Source organism: Diceros bicornis, chromosome 7 (assembly GCF_020826845.1).
Source record: "Diceros bicornis minor isolate mBicDic1 chromosome 7, mDicBic1.mat.cur, whole genome shotgun sequence".
In the NCBI taxonomy this organism is placed as follows: domain Eukaryota; kingdom Metazoa; phylum Chordata; class Mammalia; order Perissodactyla; family Rhinocerotidae; genus Diceros; species Diceros bicornis.
In genome coordinates, this window is record NC_080746.1 from 87,241,963 (window position 1) to 87,258,178 (window position 16,216).

Below are 16,216 nucleotides of genomic sequence, written 5' to 3' on the forward strand. Positions count from 1 at the left end.
CCAGCGTGGCAGCCACCCACGTGTGGCTGTCGAGCCTATGAAATGTGGCTGGTGAGACTGAGGAACTGAACTATGTTATTTTATTTTATTTTAATAAATTTAAACTACAATTTAATTTTTTTATTATTATTTTTTAAATTAATTTATTGAGGTCATAATAGTTTATAATATTGTGAAATTTCAGTAGTACATTATTTTTTGTCAGTCACCATATAAATGTACCCCTTTACCCCTTTTGGCCACCCCCCACCCCCTTCCCCTCTGGTAACCACTAATCTGTTCTCTTTATCCATGTGTTTATCTTCCACATATTAGTGAAGTCGTATGGTGTTTGTCTTTTTCTGTATGGCTTATTTCGCTTAACATAATACGCTCTAGGTCCGTCCATCTTGTTGCAAATGGGACGATTTTTTCTTTTTTATAGCTGAGTAGTATTCCATTGTAGATATATACCATATCTTCTTTATCCATTCATCCATTGATGGACACTTGGGTTGCTTTTACATCTTAGCTATTGTGAATAATGCTGCAATGAACACAGAGGTGCATAAATCTCTTTGAATTGTTGATTTCAAGTTCTTTGGATAAATACCCAGTAGTGGTATAGTTGGATCATATGGTATTTCTATTTTTAATTTTTTGAGAAATCTCCATACTGTTTTCCATAGAGGCTGCACCAGTTTGCATTCCCACCAGCAGTGTATGAGGGTTCCCTTTTCTCCACATCCTCTCCAACATTTGTTATTTTTTGTCTTGATAATTATAGCCATTCTGATGGGTGTGAAGTGATATCTCATTGTAGTTTTGATTTGCATTTCTCTATTGATCAGTGATGTTGAACATCTTTTCATTTGCCTATTGGCCAACTGTATATCTTCTTTGGAGAAATTTCTGTTCATATCCTCTGCCCATGTTTTGACCAGGTTTTTTGTTGTTGTTGTTGTTGAGTTGTATGTGTTCTTTATATATTTTGGAAATTAACCCCTTGTCAGATATACGATTTGCAAATATTTTCTCCCAGTTGGTGGATTGTCTTTTCATTTTGTTCATGGTTTTCTTTGCCTTGCAGAAAAGTTTTAGTCTGATGTAGTCCCATTTGTTTATTTTTTTATTTTTTTTTAATTTTTTTTAAAGATTTTATTTATTTATTTTTTTCCCCCCAAAGCCCCAGTAGATAGTTGTATGTCATAGCTGCACATCCTTCTAGTTGCTGTATGTGGGACATGGCCTCAGCATGGCCGGAGAAGCGGTGCGTCAGTGTGCGCCCGGGATCCGAACCCGGGTTGCCAGCAGTGGAGCACGCTCACTTAACCGCTAAGCCACGGGGCCGGCCCCCATTTGTTTATTTTTTCTTTTGTTCTCCTTGCCTGAGTAGACATGATATTCGAAAAGATGCTGCTAAGACCAATGTCAAAGAGTGTACCTCTTATATTTTCTTCTTGGAGTTTTATGGTTTCAGGTCTTACATTCAAGTGTTCAATCTATTTTGAGTTAATTTTTGTGTATGGTGTAAGATAATGGTCTACTTTCATTCTTTTGTGTGTGTGGCTGTCCAGTTTTCCTAGCAACATTTATTGAAGAGACTTTCCTTTCTTCATTGTTTGTTCTTGGCTCCTTTGTCAAAGATTAGCTTTCCATAAATGTGCGATTTTATTTCTGGGCTTTCAGTTCTGTTCCATTGATCCATGTGTCTGTTTTTGTGCCAGTACCATGCTGTTTTGATTACTATAGCTTTGTAGTATATTTTGACTTTTGGGATTGTGATGTCACCAGCTTTATTCTTTTTCTCAGGGTTGCTTTAGCTATTTGGGATCTTTTGTCATTCTATATAAATTTTAGAATTCTTTGTTCTATTTCCGTGAAGAATGTCATTGAGATTCTGATTGGGATTGCATTGAATCTGTAGATTGCTTTAGGTCATATGGATATTTTAACTATGTTTATTCTTCCAATCCATGAGCATAGAATATTTTTCCATTTCTTTATGTCTTCTTCGATTTCTTTCAATAACGTCTTATAGTTTTCAGTGTATAAGTTTTTCACCTCCTTGGTTAAATTTATTCCTAGATATTTTATTCTTTTTGTTGCGATTGTAAATGGAATTGTATTCTTGACTTGTCTTTCTGCTAATTTGTTATTAGTGTATAGAAATACAACTGATTTTTGTAAGTTGATTTTGTACCCTGCAACTTTGCTGTAGTTGTAGATTATTTCTAATAGTTTTCTGGTGGAATCTTTAGGGTTTTCTATATATAGAAATCATAGATAGAATCATGTCATCTGCAAACAGCAAGAGTTTCACTTCTTCCTTTCCAATTTGGATATCTTTTATTTCTTTTTCTTTCCTAATTGCTCTGGCCAAAACCTCCAGTACTATGTTGAATAGGAGTGGCGAGAGTGGGCACCGTTGTTTTGTTCCTGTTCTCAGAGGGATGGCTTTCAGTTTTTCACCGTTAAGTATGATGTTTGCTGTGGGCTTGGCATATATGGCCTTTATTATGTTAACGTATTTTCCTTCTATATACATTTTATTGAGAGTTTTTATCATAAATCCATGTTGGATCTTGTCAAATGCTTTCTCTGCATCTATTGAGATGATCTTGTGGTTTTTATTCCTCATTTTGTTAATGTGATGTATCACATTGATTGATTTGTGGATGTTGAACCATCCTTGCATCCCTGGTATAAATCCCACTTGATCATGATGAGTGATCCTTTTAATGTATTGCTGTATTCAGTTTGCCAATATTTTGTTGAGGATTTTTGCATCTATGTTCATCAGTGATATTGGCCTGTAAATTTCCTTCTTTGTCTTGTCCTTGTCTGGTTTTGCTAGAAGGGTAATGTTGACCTCATAGAAGGAGTTAGGAAGTGTTCCATCTTCTTCAATTTTTTTGAATAGTTTGAGAAGAGTAAGTATTAAATCTTCTTTGAATGTTTGAAAGAATTCTCCAGAGAAGTCATCTGGTCTTGGGCTTTTGTTTTTTGGGAAGTTTTTGATTCCTGTTTCAATTTCTTTACTTGTGCTTGGTCTATTCAGATTCTCTATTTCTTCTTGGCTCATTTTTGGGAGGCTGTATGAGCCTAAGAATTTATCCATTTCTTCTAGGTTATCCAATTTGTTGGCATATAGTTTTTCATAGTATTCTTTTATAATACTTTGTATTTCTGTGGTATCTGTTCTAATTTCTCCTCTTTCATTTCTAGTTTTATTTATTTGAGCCTTCCTTCTCTTTTTCTTAGTGAGTCTGGCTAAGAGTTTGTCTATTTTGTTTATCTTTTCAAAGAAGCAGCTCTTAGTTTCATTGATCCTTTCTACTGTTTTTTAAATCTTTATTTCATTTATTTCTACTCTAATTTTTATTATTTCCCTTCTTCTGCTGACTTTGGGCTTTTTTTGTCCTTCTTTTTCTAGTTCTGTTAGGTGTAGTTTAAGATTACTTATTTAAGATTTTTCTTCTTTGTTGGGGTGGGCCTGTACCACTATAAATTTCCCTCTTAGAACCACTTTTGCTGCATCCCATAAGAGTCAGTATTTTGTATTTTCATTTTCATTTGTCTCTAGGTATTTTTTGATTTCTCCTTTGATTTCTTCATTGATCCAATGGTTGTTCAGTATCATGTTGTTTAGTCTCCACATATGTGTGGCTTTCCTAGCTTTTTACTTGTAGTTGATTTCTAGTTTCACAGCATTGTGGTCAGAAAAGATGCTCAATATAATTTCAATCTTCTTAAATTTATTGAGGCTTATCTTGTTTCCCAACATATGGTCTGTCTGCGAGAATGTTCCTTGAGAAGAATGTGCATTCTGCTGTTTTTTGATGGAGTGTTCTGTATAAGTCTATTAAGTCCATCTGGTCTAGTGTTTCATTTAAGGCCACTGTTTTCTTGTTGACTTTCTCTCTGGCTGATCTATCCACTGATGTAAGTGGGGTGTTGAGGTCCCCTACTGTTATTGTGTTGCTGTCAATTTCTCCCTTTCAGTCTGTTAGTAGTTGCTTTATATACATTCGGTGCTCCTGTATTAGGTGCATATATATTTGTAAGTGTTATGTCCTTTTGGTGGAATGTCCCTTTTATCATTACATACTGCCCTTCTTTGTCTGTCACTGTCTTTTTTATCTTGAAGTCTGCTTTTTCTGATGTAAGTATGGCAACACCTGCTTTCTTTTGCTTGCCATTTGCTTGGAGTATCATCTTCCATCCCTTCATTCTGAGTTTATGTTTGTCTTTAGAGCTGAGACGTGTTTCCTGGAGCCAGCATATTGTTGGGTCTTTTTTTTTTTTTGTGAGGAAGATCAGCCCTGAGATAACATCCATGCCAATCCTCCTCTTTTTGCTGAGGAAGACTGGCCCTGGGCTAACATCTGTGCCTATCTTCCTCCACTTTATATGGGATGCCGCCACAGCATGGCCTGACAAGCGGTGCATCTGTGTGTGCCTGGGATCCGAACCCGGGCTGCCAGCAGCAGAGCATGCGCACTTAACTGCTATGCCATGGGGCTGGCCTTGGGTCTTGTTTTTTAATCCATCCACCGACTCTGTGTCTTTTGATTGGAGAATTCAATCCATTTACATTTAGAGTGATTATTTATATATGAACACTTAATGCTGCCATTTTATTTCTTGTTTTCTGGTTCTATATTTCCATTGTTTCTCTTCCATTGTATTTCTGACTGCCATTTCAGTTTGGTGGTTTTCTGTGATGGTTTTCTCAGTTTTCTCTTTATTTATGATCTGCGGCACTATTTTGATTCTTTGTTTAGTGGTAACCATGAGGTTTATATAAAAGATCTCGTAGAGGAGATAGTCCTTTTTTTGATAGCCTCTTATCTCCATCAGCCTAAGCAGGTTCCATCCCTTTCTTCCTCCCTTTCTGAGTTATTGTTTTCACAAATTCTTCTTTGTGTTGTGAAGCATTTATATAAATATATAAACATATATTTATATATAAATTCAATATATATATTCAATGTGTAAATTGAAGCATTTATAGTTATTTTTGATGCTTTTCTTCCCTTTATCTTTTATGTTATAATTAAGTGTTTGCTAACCTGTTCTGGTAGAGACTGTAATTTCTGATTTTGTCTGTCTATTTATTTCCTTTCTCAAGGCTTTGTAAACCTTTGCCTTTTTGTTACAGGTAGGAGGGCATCTTTCATCATTTCTTGTAAGGGAGGTCACTAGAACTCCCTTAGGGAGTCAATGAACTCCCTTAGCTTTTGTTTGTCTGGGAAAACTTTTATTTCTCCATCATATCTGAAGGATAGTTTTGCTGGATAGAATATTCTTGGCTGAAAGTTTTTGTCTTTGTATTTTGAATATATCATTCCATTCTGTCCTAGCCTGTAAGGTTTCTGCTGAGAAATCTGCTGAAAGCCTGGTAGGAGTTCCTTTGTAGGTTATTTTCTTCTGCCTTGCTGCCCTTAATATTTTTTCCTTGTCATTGACTGTTGTCAGTTTTAATATTATAATACCTTTGGGATGGTCTTTTTGCATTGATGTAATTAGGAGTTCTATTGGCTTCTTGTATTTATAATTCCAGTTTCTTCCCCAGGTTTGGGAAGTCCTCAGCTATTATTTCTTTGAACAAGCTCTCTGTTCCTTACTCCCTTTCTTCTCCCTGTGGAATACTTATAATCTTTATATTGCTTTTCCTAATTGAATCAGATATTTCTTGAAGAATTTCTTTATTTTTTAAAAATCTTAGTTCTCTCTCCTCCTTCACCAGAAGCATTTCTATGTTTCTGTCCTCTAATTCAGTAATTCTGCCCTCCATAACATCAGCTCTATTTTTCATGGTTTCTAGATTACTTTTTGTCTCATAAATTGTGTTCTTCATATCCAGAATTTTTTTTTTTTTTATAGTTTCAACCATTTGGTAAAGTATTCCTTCTGCTCATTAATTTTATTCCTGAGCTCATTGAACTGTCTTTCTGAGTTTTCCTGTAGCTCATTGAGTTTCTTTATCACAACTATTTTGAATTCTCTGTCATTTAGATTGTAAGTTTCTGTGACTTCGGGGTTGGTTTTTGGCTTGTCATTTTCCTTCTGCTCTGAAGTGTTGCTGTAGTTTTTCATGGTGTTTGATGAACTGATCCTTTGTTAGTGCATTTGTGGTGGTATCAGGTCACAGATTCCACCAGCCACTGCTGAGGGGGAGCAGGAGCTGTGTGTTTTGATCCTGCCCCCTCTGCTGGAAGTTGTGTTGGTAGGGCTGCTCTGTGTTTGTGTGGGCTGGCCACAGCTGCTCTACAGGCTGCTTTCAGGTGGGCAGGGCCTCTGCATTGGGCAGGCAGGTTGCTCTTGTGTGGGCTGGGCCACTGTGCTCAGCAGGGGACTGGCCCATGCAGGGGCTGAGCCACTACTCAGTGGGTCCCACGGGTTGCTGTGCTCCACAGGTGGGGCTGCCTTCTGAGTGAGTGGGGCACCTTCTCAGCTGTTCTGTGCTCAGCACACAGGCGCCTTTGCAGGGGTGAGCCACTGCCACTTGGTGTAGAGCATTCCCACCAGTGGGGCTACCATGGCATTGTGGGTGCTGCAACTCCAAGAGTGTTTGCACAGGCCAGGCTGCCCGCACCTCCTCTTACAGTTGCATCGGTCACTGTGTGAGGATCTGCAACGTGGCTCACTGCCTCCAGGGGCAGGGATGGGTGTGCTCACCTCTTTCCACTGCCTCCCAGGGATCTGTCCACCCACCTTCAGATGTACGGCTGTGTGGATCTCTCAGACGTCTTGTTGTAGTGTGCAGGGAATCCTCTGTGGGTTAATGAGTGTCCATTTAGTTGTAACTTAAAGGGGAGAGATTTAGGGAACACCCCACTCTGCCATGATGCTGACAGCACTCCTAAACTACAATTTCTAATAGCCACGTGGCTGGTGCCCAATGTGTTGGACAGCATGGATCTTGGGCCACATCCCCCAGAATTCTTTTCCTGCTCACTGCAAGTCTCTCAGGAGTTTATTTTGGAAATGTGTGCATGTGTATATGTATATGTGTGCATGTGCATGTGTATATGTGTGCACATGTATGTGTGCACTTGTGTGCATGTGCATATGTATGCATGTGTATATGTATATGTGTGCATGTGTATATGTATATGTGCGCATGTGTATATGTATATGTGCATTGTGCACGTGTGTGCATGTGTATATGTATATGTGTGCACATGCATATATGTATGTGTGCACGTGTATATAGATGTGTGCATATGTACATGTGCACATGTGTGTGCATTGTGCACATGTCTATGTGTATGTGTGCACATGTGTTCATGTGTAAATGTATGCACAAGTATATGTGTCTGTGTGCACATGTGTGCATGTGCATGTGTATATGTATGCACATGTATATGTGTATGCGTGCACATTTGTGCATGTGCGTACGTGTGTATATGTACATGTGGGCACGTGTGTATGTATATATGTATATATGTGAACATGTATATGTGTATTGTGCACATGTGTGCTTTTGCATGTGTATATGCATGCACATGTACATGTGTATATGTATATGCGTCAAATGTATATGTGTATGTGTGCACGTGTATGTGTATATGCGTGCACATGTGTACATATATGTGTGCACTTGTGTGCATGTGTATGTGTATATGCACGCATAAGTATGTGTATGTGTGCACGTGTGTGTGTCTGTGTGCACATGTGTGCATGTGTATATGTATGTGTGTGCACGTGCATATGTATATGTGTGTATGTCTATGTGTGCACGTGCATATGTATATGTGCGCATGTGTGCACATGTATGTGTATGTCTGCACATGCACATGTAGATGTGTGTATGTGTATATGTAGATGTGTGCACGTGTGTATGTATGTGTGTGCACGTACATATGTATGTGTGTTCATGTGTGTATGTATATGTGTTCACGTGTGTGTGTGTGTGAGTGATGCACACATTAATAAGCACACAGGAATGCTGCAGAACTTCCTGTGGATCCAGGTAAAATTTACCCTTAACTCACAAATATCTCAGACCCAAAATGATGGAGCATCCTACTACATACAGAAAACGTTTTACCTGAAAAAAAGCAGAAGAGACAATAGAATCCAAGACATGAGGCAGGGGTTATGTAGCATTTCTTTGTGGTACATCTTGTACACATTTTTGTTAAAAAGTAGGTCATGACATTTATAGTCATACCATGTATAACGGGTCAGGGGACCAGATTGAGGTCAAAGGCTGTCCCTGGCTTTGCCACCAAGTTGCTGTGTGACTCTGGCATGTGACATCCGTCTCTGGGTCTCAGTTTCTCTGTGGTTACTACAGGATTAATAAGATGGTTTACAACAACGGTTCAGCTCTTTGATGTTATTCTAGATCTAAGAAGAGTATGTACATTTTTGACTGAAACACGTGAAGATGGAAAACCTTCCCTCAGACTGGGCTGGCCCTGCAGCAGATTAGGTCGGGAGTGTACCACGTTCTGCAGTATGCTGCAAAGGGAAACAGACGCACTAGGGTCCGGTCAGCCCGGGCTGCGCGGGTCGGGTTGGGGAGGTTTCTCAGAGCCCTCAGTGTGCTCATGAGCGTTGCGACTCTGCAGCTGGGCATCCAGTTGCTGCCTTTCCCAAACTCAGTTGACTCCAAAAATCGTTTCTGTTTGAGGAGCGTCTTGCAGGAAGGACTAATGTTTTGTGGGACACACTTAGGAAAATGTTGATCCAGAGGCAGTATGCATAGTTTTTGGGCTGCAACAGTCTCCCTAACTTTGGCTTCCTCCTGCCCTCCTGCTGGGTGTGCAGGGAAGGGTCCTGCCCTCTGCAGAGGGTGGAGTCCTGCTGTCCTCACACAGCTGCCCTCCCCCCAGCCCCAGCTCCCCAGCTGCCCCACGCAGCCTGTTTTGTTCTGGGGCTACCAGGATTAGCAAATTCCTCCTCTAGCTCAAGTCCATGGCCCCAGGACATGCCCCTGCTGGAGGGACAGTGTTGATCGAGACCTCCAGCAGTATTGTGCCCTCTGTGGGAGCTGGCGGCACCTCACGAATGGCAGGGTTTGGCTCTGCACTTATACATCGGTTGTGAATTCTGCTGAGCTCCACAGATCCATCTTGATGAAAAGGTCCATGTGAATGCAAGATCATCATCATCAGCTGTCCCAGTTGAAGCCCAGGGATCTACAAACCCGCAATCAGTGGGGCTTTTCCCCAACCCCGTTCTATGCAGCTTGAAAAAGGGGTAATTACATGGAGCTGCGCGTCCTCTGGAGAGACAGGGAGCGTCTGTCCCCATGTCTGTCTCTCATTAGACACATGGACAGAGGTGCCCTCTGGGCCTGCCCGCATCAGGGACAAGGAAGAAACTGCATCGGGGCAGACACAGAACTTGGCCCGGGTAGACACAAGGGGCAGCGTTGCTCCTGTCTCTGCAGCCCAGGTGCCCTCAGGAGGCCCCACGGAGGCTCAAGAACCTCTCCCGCTTTTTTGTTTTCCTGATCTTGTCCAAGATCAGAAAAAACTAGAGCTCAAAGAATCTCCCTTTCTGAAGCTGTCCGCCTATGGCACACAGAGACCAAGAGAAGCGGGCAACTCTGAGCTGGAGAACGTAAGCCTTCCTTGTTCGTTCCTGCAGATCTCGAGCCCTTCTGGCTGTGTGACCTCGGGTGAGTTCCTTAACCACTCTCAGCTTTCTGAAACAAAGATGGCAGCTCTTGCCGGCCTGAGTGGGGGCGGGGGGCGGGCAGGACCAACTGGAGTTTTGAGGCCCTTTGCCTGTCAGGACAGAGGATCTTTTATTCTAATTCAAAGACTTTTGGTGCCATAGGAGGGAAAAATAGAGACGTGCTTCATTGTTTTAAATGAATCTTTCTGTGTCTTTCATCCAGACAGAAGACAGGGAATCATTCCGGGGAGTGCAAGGCCAGTTCGGAGTCACAGGGCCTTCCTTAGGAAGGAGCCTTTGGAAGCTCAGCGAGACCACCTCTCAGCTTCACACTTGCTGGCTGCAGCCTCCCCTCGGCCTCCTGGGCCTGCGTCTTCCCAGATGTGGGGTAGCAAGCGTGTGGTCCCTTGGGACCTGCCTTCCCCTGGCTCTGTGTCCGGATCTCTCAGGAGGCGGGAGCTTTTTCCTGACTCCAAAAATGCTTCACACAAGACGGCTGAGTCCTGTCCTCGCCCTTACCCACCACCCCCACTTCTCCTGAGAAAATTGCCAGGAGCAGCTGGCAGGAGAGACGGGGCTGGCAGGACACTAAAGGGGAAAGTGCTTCTGTAGCAACAGAGACACAAAGTCCAGACCCTTGTGCCCCTCCAGACAGTCACTCTGTCCTTAGCCAAGGAGGGTCCCAGGACAATGACTCCTTCACTCGGGTTCAATTGTAACTTTTAAAAATGGCCTCCGTGACCTGGGAGGGTGAGACTGGCCTGTTGTGGGAGGGAAGTGGCCACTCTGAGGATAAGCTCACACAAAATTCTCCTCCATGACCTTGGGCCGCATCTCTGATAAATGGACTGGCTGGGTGAGGAGTCCAGCCCACTGACCTCCCAGGCGGGCAGATCCCTCTGCGGGACCATGGCTGGCTGGACATTCCAGAGCACCAAGGGGCTCCGTCTGTGTCCGGGCTAGCAGAATCCAGGCAAGCTGAAAGAGCACCTCTGCCCAGGATCTGGCACCGTCCCTGGCGCTTGTGCAAAAACAGCCTGGGCTGAGGGGGGTGTTGCCCAAACTGTGTCTCAATTTGGGGCTGTGAGAACTACGACTGAAGACTGAGGGTCTGTCCAGCCAGCTCAGTGGTCCAGGTCCAGTCTCCTGGACTCTTTCCAGCCTCCCTGTAGTAAAGGACACATCCTGGTGACACTGTGCATTTGTCAGTACACATGGCCACGTCTGTGAAGTCCTAGTTAATGCTTTATGAGTCAAATAATAAAAAAATTAAAACTCTATCTCTTGTCACTCTTAAAAACGAGCCTGACTTGTCCCATTCATCAAGGATTTACGTCTCTGGGCCCAGGATGGCAGATCCTTAACCCGAGTAACATGTGGAGAGTGGGGGAGAATGTAAACAAGGCCAAGGCTGCCTAGAGGATCTGAAGGAAGTAGACAGGCTGCCCAGTCTCCCAGCACACGGTTCTCGAGCTGTGCTCAGCGAGTACAGTCCACACGTGCACTGCCTGTTGCTGGCAGTAAAGCCTGCCCGACTCCGTCTGTCAACTTGGTCCCAAGAATGGGAGGGATCCATCAGCTGAGAGCCCCCCATTCCCCTGGTGCTGATTTTCACTCCTGTCCCGGGTCGGGGGACACATGGGGGGCGAGGAAGGGAAGAACAATGTTCTAAGTCTGGGGCACGGATGAGGTGCTCGCACCTGGGCTCACAGCAGTCCTGGAAGCAGACTTGTCACCCGGGGTTTGAGGACGAGGACGCTGAGGTTTCGAGGCTTTGAGGCTCTGTGCTGGGAATTAGGGTTGACGCTGGGACGTGTGGCTTCTCATTCTCCGTTCTCCTCACTGCCCCACATGCCTTCTCTGCCATGTGTCTGTCCCGTGGCTGTCACCGCTGACCGTGTGACCAGGTTAGTAGTTGGTTAACTTCTCCAAACCTCAGAATTCTGACCTGGTGAATTGAAATAGCTGTGTATTTCCCCACTGCCCTCCCTGGGTTGCTGTGCAGACAAAGTGAGATAATGTACAAGAAGGAGAAAGAGAGAGCCCTTCCCCGCCTTCTCCTTCAGGTCTCAGGCCAGTCCTGCCCAATTCGGGCAAGGAGAGGCGAACAGCTCCAGGTGTGTGGAGCGAATACCACGGACCAGGTGTGCTGCTCGAGCCGTGAACCAGCTCTTCATACTGCACACAAGCACCTCTCCAGGCACAGAGGTTTAACACAGCCCACACCTTAGCATGAAATTCTGTCCCGCTGAGACCCTACGGGGAAGAAGATAACAGGTATCAACCACCTTTCCTGAAGCTTCCTCAACCTGACACACAGACGCAGTGGCTGAAGGGGGCCGGGGTGCGGTGAGGGGGTGGAGGGTGCTGTGGCTGTAGGAGTTTTTCACTAGTTCAGCTTGTGGCCTCCGTGACAGTGGGGGCAAAATTGTTAAATCAGAAACAGCCCTCAGCTGCAGCAGCCAGGGGCAATGCTCAGCTGTGACATACAGGGAACTTTTTCAGATTAAACCTCAATCAGAAAGCTATTCAACAGCCAAAAAGAGGGAGATAACATGAGACAGATCTGCAGTCCCACAGAACACAGGGGCGGCGGGCCAGAGTACAGGCATGCAGGTTAGGGAGAAGCAGACAGCCCCAAGACCAAGCAAATGGGGAGAGAGGCCCTCGGCTAGAGGAGTGAGGGAAGAGCAGGGGTCATTTTACAGAGTTTGTATGAGGAAGAGAGAGGATCTCCTTAGCTTCACTTTTGGCAAAGCCCATGCAATTTTTCAAAACCTTTTTATTTTGAGAAAATTTCAAATATGCAGAAAAGTTTCAAAAATATGCAAAGAACTCCCAAGAACATACTCTTTAGCCAGATTCACCAATTGTTAACATTTTGCCACATTTACTGTACCATCCTCTCTATCTGATTTCTTTCCCTGAACACTTGAGAGCAAGTGGCAGACACGATGGCACTTCACCCCCAAGTACTTTAGTGTGGATTTCCCAAGAATAAGGTCATTCTTTTTCATAGCCCAGTACAATGACTAAGATTAGGAAATTTAGCAAAACTTTTTATTTAATGCAGGGGCAGGCAATTTTTTCTGTGAAGGGTCACATAGTAAATCTTTTCGGGGTATAGGCCCTACAGTCTCTGTGCAAGTATGCAGCCCTGCATTTGTTGTGCAAAAGCTGCCATAGACAATTCCAAAACAATGGACTTGACTGTGTTCCCGTCATACTTTATTTACAGAAATGGGGGCAGGCCGGACTTGGCCTGAGGGCTGTAGTTTGCTGACCTCTGACCTCATCTACAGCCCATATTCACATTTCACCAATTGCTCCAATAACATCCTTGATAGTAATTTTTTCCGGCTCAGGATGCAACGCAGGAAGGCACACTGCATTTAGCTGTCACGTCCCTGTAGTGTTCTTTCATGTGGATGGGGTTCGGGCTTTCTTTATCTTTCGTGATTGACACCCTTGAAGAGTACAGGCAGTTATTTTGTAGACTGTCCTTCGGTATGGTTTCCTCTGCTGCTTCTTGCTGATTAGACTTGGGTGAGATGGTGTTGGCGGGAACATCACTGAAGTGCTGTGCCCTTCTTAGTGCCCGTCTCAGGAGGCACACGATGCTGGTTGGTCCCGTTAGTGGTGTTGAAGCACATTATTTAAAATGAGGGATTCCGGCAGTTTCTGCAAATAGTTCTGCAGACGGTAGCAGAGGCCTTGGCATGCAGAAGTGACATCAGAAGGCGAGAACCTGGCCGAGGAGAAGGGGCATCCAGGCCTGATTAGAGCACAAAATGTGTAGCAATAAAATAGTTGTCAAAAATAATAATGAGGTGTTATTACTGAACACATGTGCCAGTATGTGTTTCAGGCACTGTGAAAAGTATTTTAACATACATTATCTCTTTAATCCTCCAATAAAGCTATAGGCACAATCTATTACTGTTCCATTCTACAAATGGAGAATGCAGGTCAGAGGATGTGGGGCATTGCAGCAACGACCCCAGTCTGCCCCCTCCCTACGTCTACTACCTTTGCTTGTAACTTTGCCACTCTTTCCACAAAAGGGGCGGGGTTTATTTCCTTACCCCAAACACTGAGTTTGGCTGTGTGACTTCTTTTGGCCGACAGCGTGAGGTGAAGGTGACAGTGTGCCAGTCTGGAGCTTAGGCCCAAGACACTTAGCACGTTTCTACTTGTTCTCTTGTGACTTTGCCATCACGGGAGGAGAGCAGATGTGGGCTAGCCCTTTGGCCCCAAGAAGAGGATGAGAAACATGTGGCGCAGGGCTGTCAGTGGCCAAGCCCACCCCAGATCAGCCTGTCCCCAGAGGACTTGCACACTTGTGAGAAATAAAAAATGATTGTTATTTTAAGTCACTGAGTTTTGGGATGGCTTATTATGCAGCAATAACTAACTGATACAAAGGGCTTAACTCACGTGCCCATGGTCACATGATGCTATGTTGTACAGCTGGATTTTGAAGAAAAACTAATGATTCCAGAAACTTCCATTTCAACCACTGTGCTCTAGTTACATATTATCGCTGTATGATTTATGCTTAAGCTCATAATGTGGTAAGTGGAACATAGTTCTCATTTTACAATGTGGATCTTCCCCAACAATCCTTTTATTGACTTTATAAAGTCCATGTGTTCTTAAAGAGTCAGAGGTTCTTAAAGTGTTGGGGGTCACAGATCATGTAGAGAATCTGATAATAACTATGAACCTCTTTCTGTCACCTTCCCCTCATCAATAGATCATACAAACATACACAACATTGCATACAATTTAGGGTGGTTCATGGGTCCCTCAGAGCTTCCACATAAACCACCCAGACATTTGTGGGCCCCAGGTGGAGAATCCTGGTTTTGGACCAGGATCTGATCTGAGTAGACACTCCCTAATGGTTGCAATCAAGATTTCTTATTATAAAAAACTGGTGGACAGACTTACCTGCTGGATTCTTTCCCTTCATTTGTGTAGCATTTCCTTTATTTGACCCAAGCTACAGTGTCCAGCCTCAGACCCGCCCTGCCTTCCCACCCTCCAAGCCCCTTGGCTACACTCTAAAAACCAAAACCGTCTTTGTGGCAACTTAGAAACAAGTGGGTTGTCAGGATTGTTCTCTTCCCCCACTTTCTTTGCTGTAACCACTGCCCCTTTGCTTGTGTTTCCAGATTAAATTAGACCAGAGCAAGCCAGGTTTAGACTTCTTGTCAGCACCTCAGCCTTCCCCTTCCTGGCAGGACTCGGTGTTGGTCTCTCCCAGGCCCAGGACCCGTTTAGACACTCTCCAATCACGAATGGTTATTGAACATGTCCTGTGTGCAGGTACAATCCTACGAGCTAGAAAAATAGTGGTGGCTAACATTGATTGAATGTTACATCAGTGTGCTAAGCATGGAGAAAAGTGCCTTTTATCTACCGTCTCATCGAGTCCTTAGAACAACCCAGGGAGGTGGGTAGGGAAGCTGTGGCTAAGGTCCAAGCCAGCTAGTGAAGGGTAGTGTCAGGACTGGAAGCCAGATCCTTAGCCAGGTTCTTCCCTACTGGCCTTCTTTAGCTGTGGCTGGTCTCTGGACTCCTGTATTGTTCTTCGGATAATCATTTACGCTACCTGAAGTCAAAATACATATCCTACGATGGTCTCCTGGCTCTAGTTACCCCACAAAGTACAGCTCTCCCCACCCCACGGGCTTCTATGCCCAGGAATGAATTTTCGTTTTGGTTCCCACTGTCCTGTTTTGTTCTTGCCACCTCAGTTCTCAGGATTTGGGCCCTTTCTCTGAGCCCCAGTGTGACAGGCTGGCCCTGGAGAGACTTCCTGGTTGACAGTTGGCCGCCATCTGACTCCCAAATCACTGTGACCCTGGATTCACCGCCAGTGAGTGCTCGAGGCCTGGGAGGTGCCGTTGGAAGCCACCATGTTGATACCTGCCTAATCCTCCTGAGCTGCCCATGCCTTTTCTCTGCCTGCTGGAACAACCAGAAAAGGATTCCTGGGGAGGTGGAGCTTGGGCCCTGGAAGATGGTAACCTGAAAGGCGTGGGAAAAAGGTCACTCATGAGTGGAGAGAGAAACTGTAAAGAGACTGTCTCCAGGCGCATAACCCAGCGCAGGCTCGGCCACATGGTGACGCCTTGTGTCCACGTTTTGGTGGAATCTGTCCTTCCTGCAGTGGTTGGCGTGTACCACAGCCCCAGGAAGAGGCCCAATGTGTTAGACACACACGGACCATAGAAGACTTCCCTTTAGGTAAACCACACACAGGAGCTGATGAAGAAACACATCGCCCCTTCATCAGAGGCAGAGGATAAGTTGGTGACTAAGCGGTCACCAAGAGAGGACAAGGCTTCTAAGGTTTTGTTTTGTTGTGTTTCAATATCTCTCTCTGGTCAAATGAGGACGACTGTTACCTAAATGCCCAAGAGGCAGCCGATGGGATGGAAACACCAGGAGCCACACTGCACTAGGGGACTCAGTGGTCCCTTCCCTGGGGAGGACGGAAGGGGCTCCCACTCAGGGACCTGAGGATTTGCAGTTCTGAAAGTAGCCAAAGGTGGCAAAGAAGAACCCACTGGCCATACTGGCAGGCCAT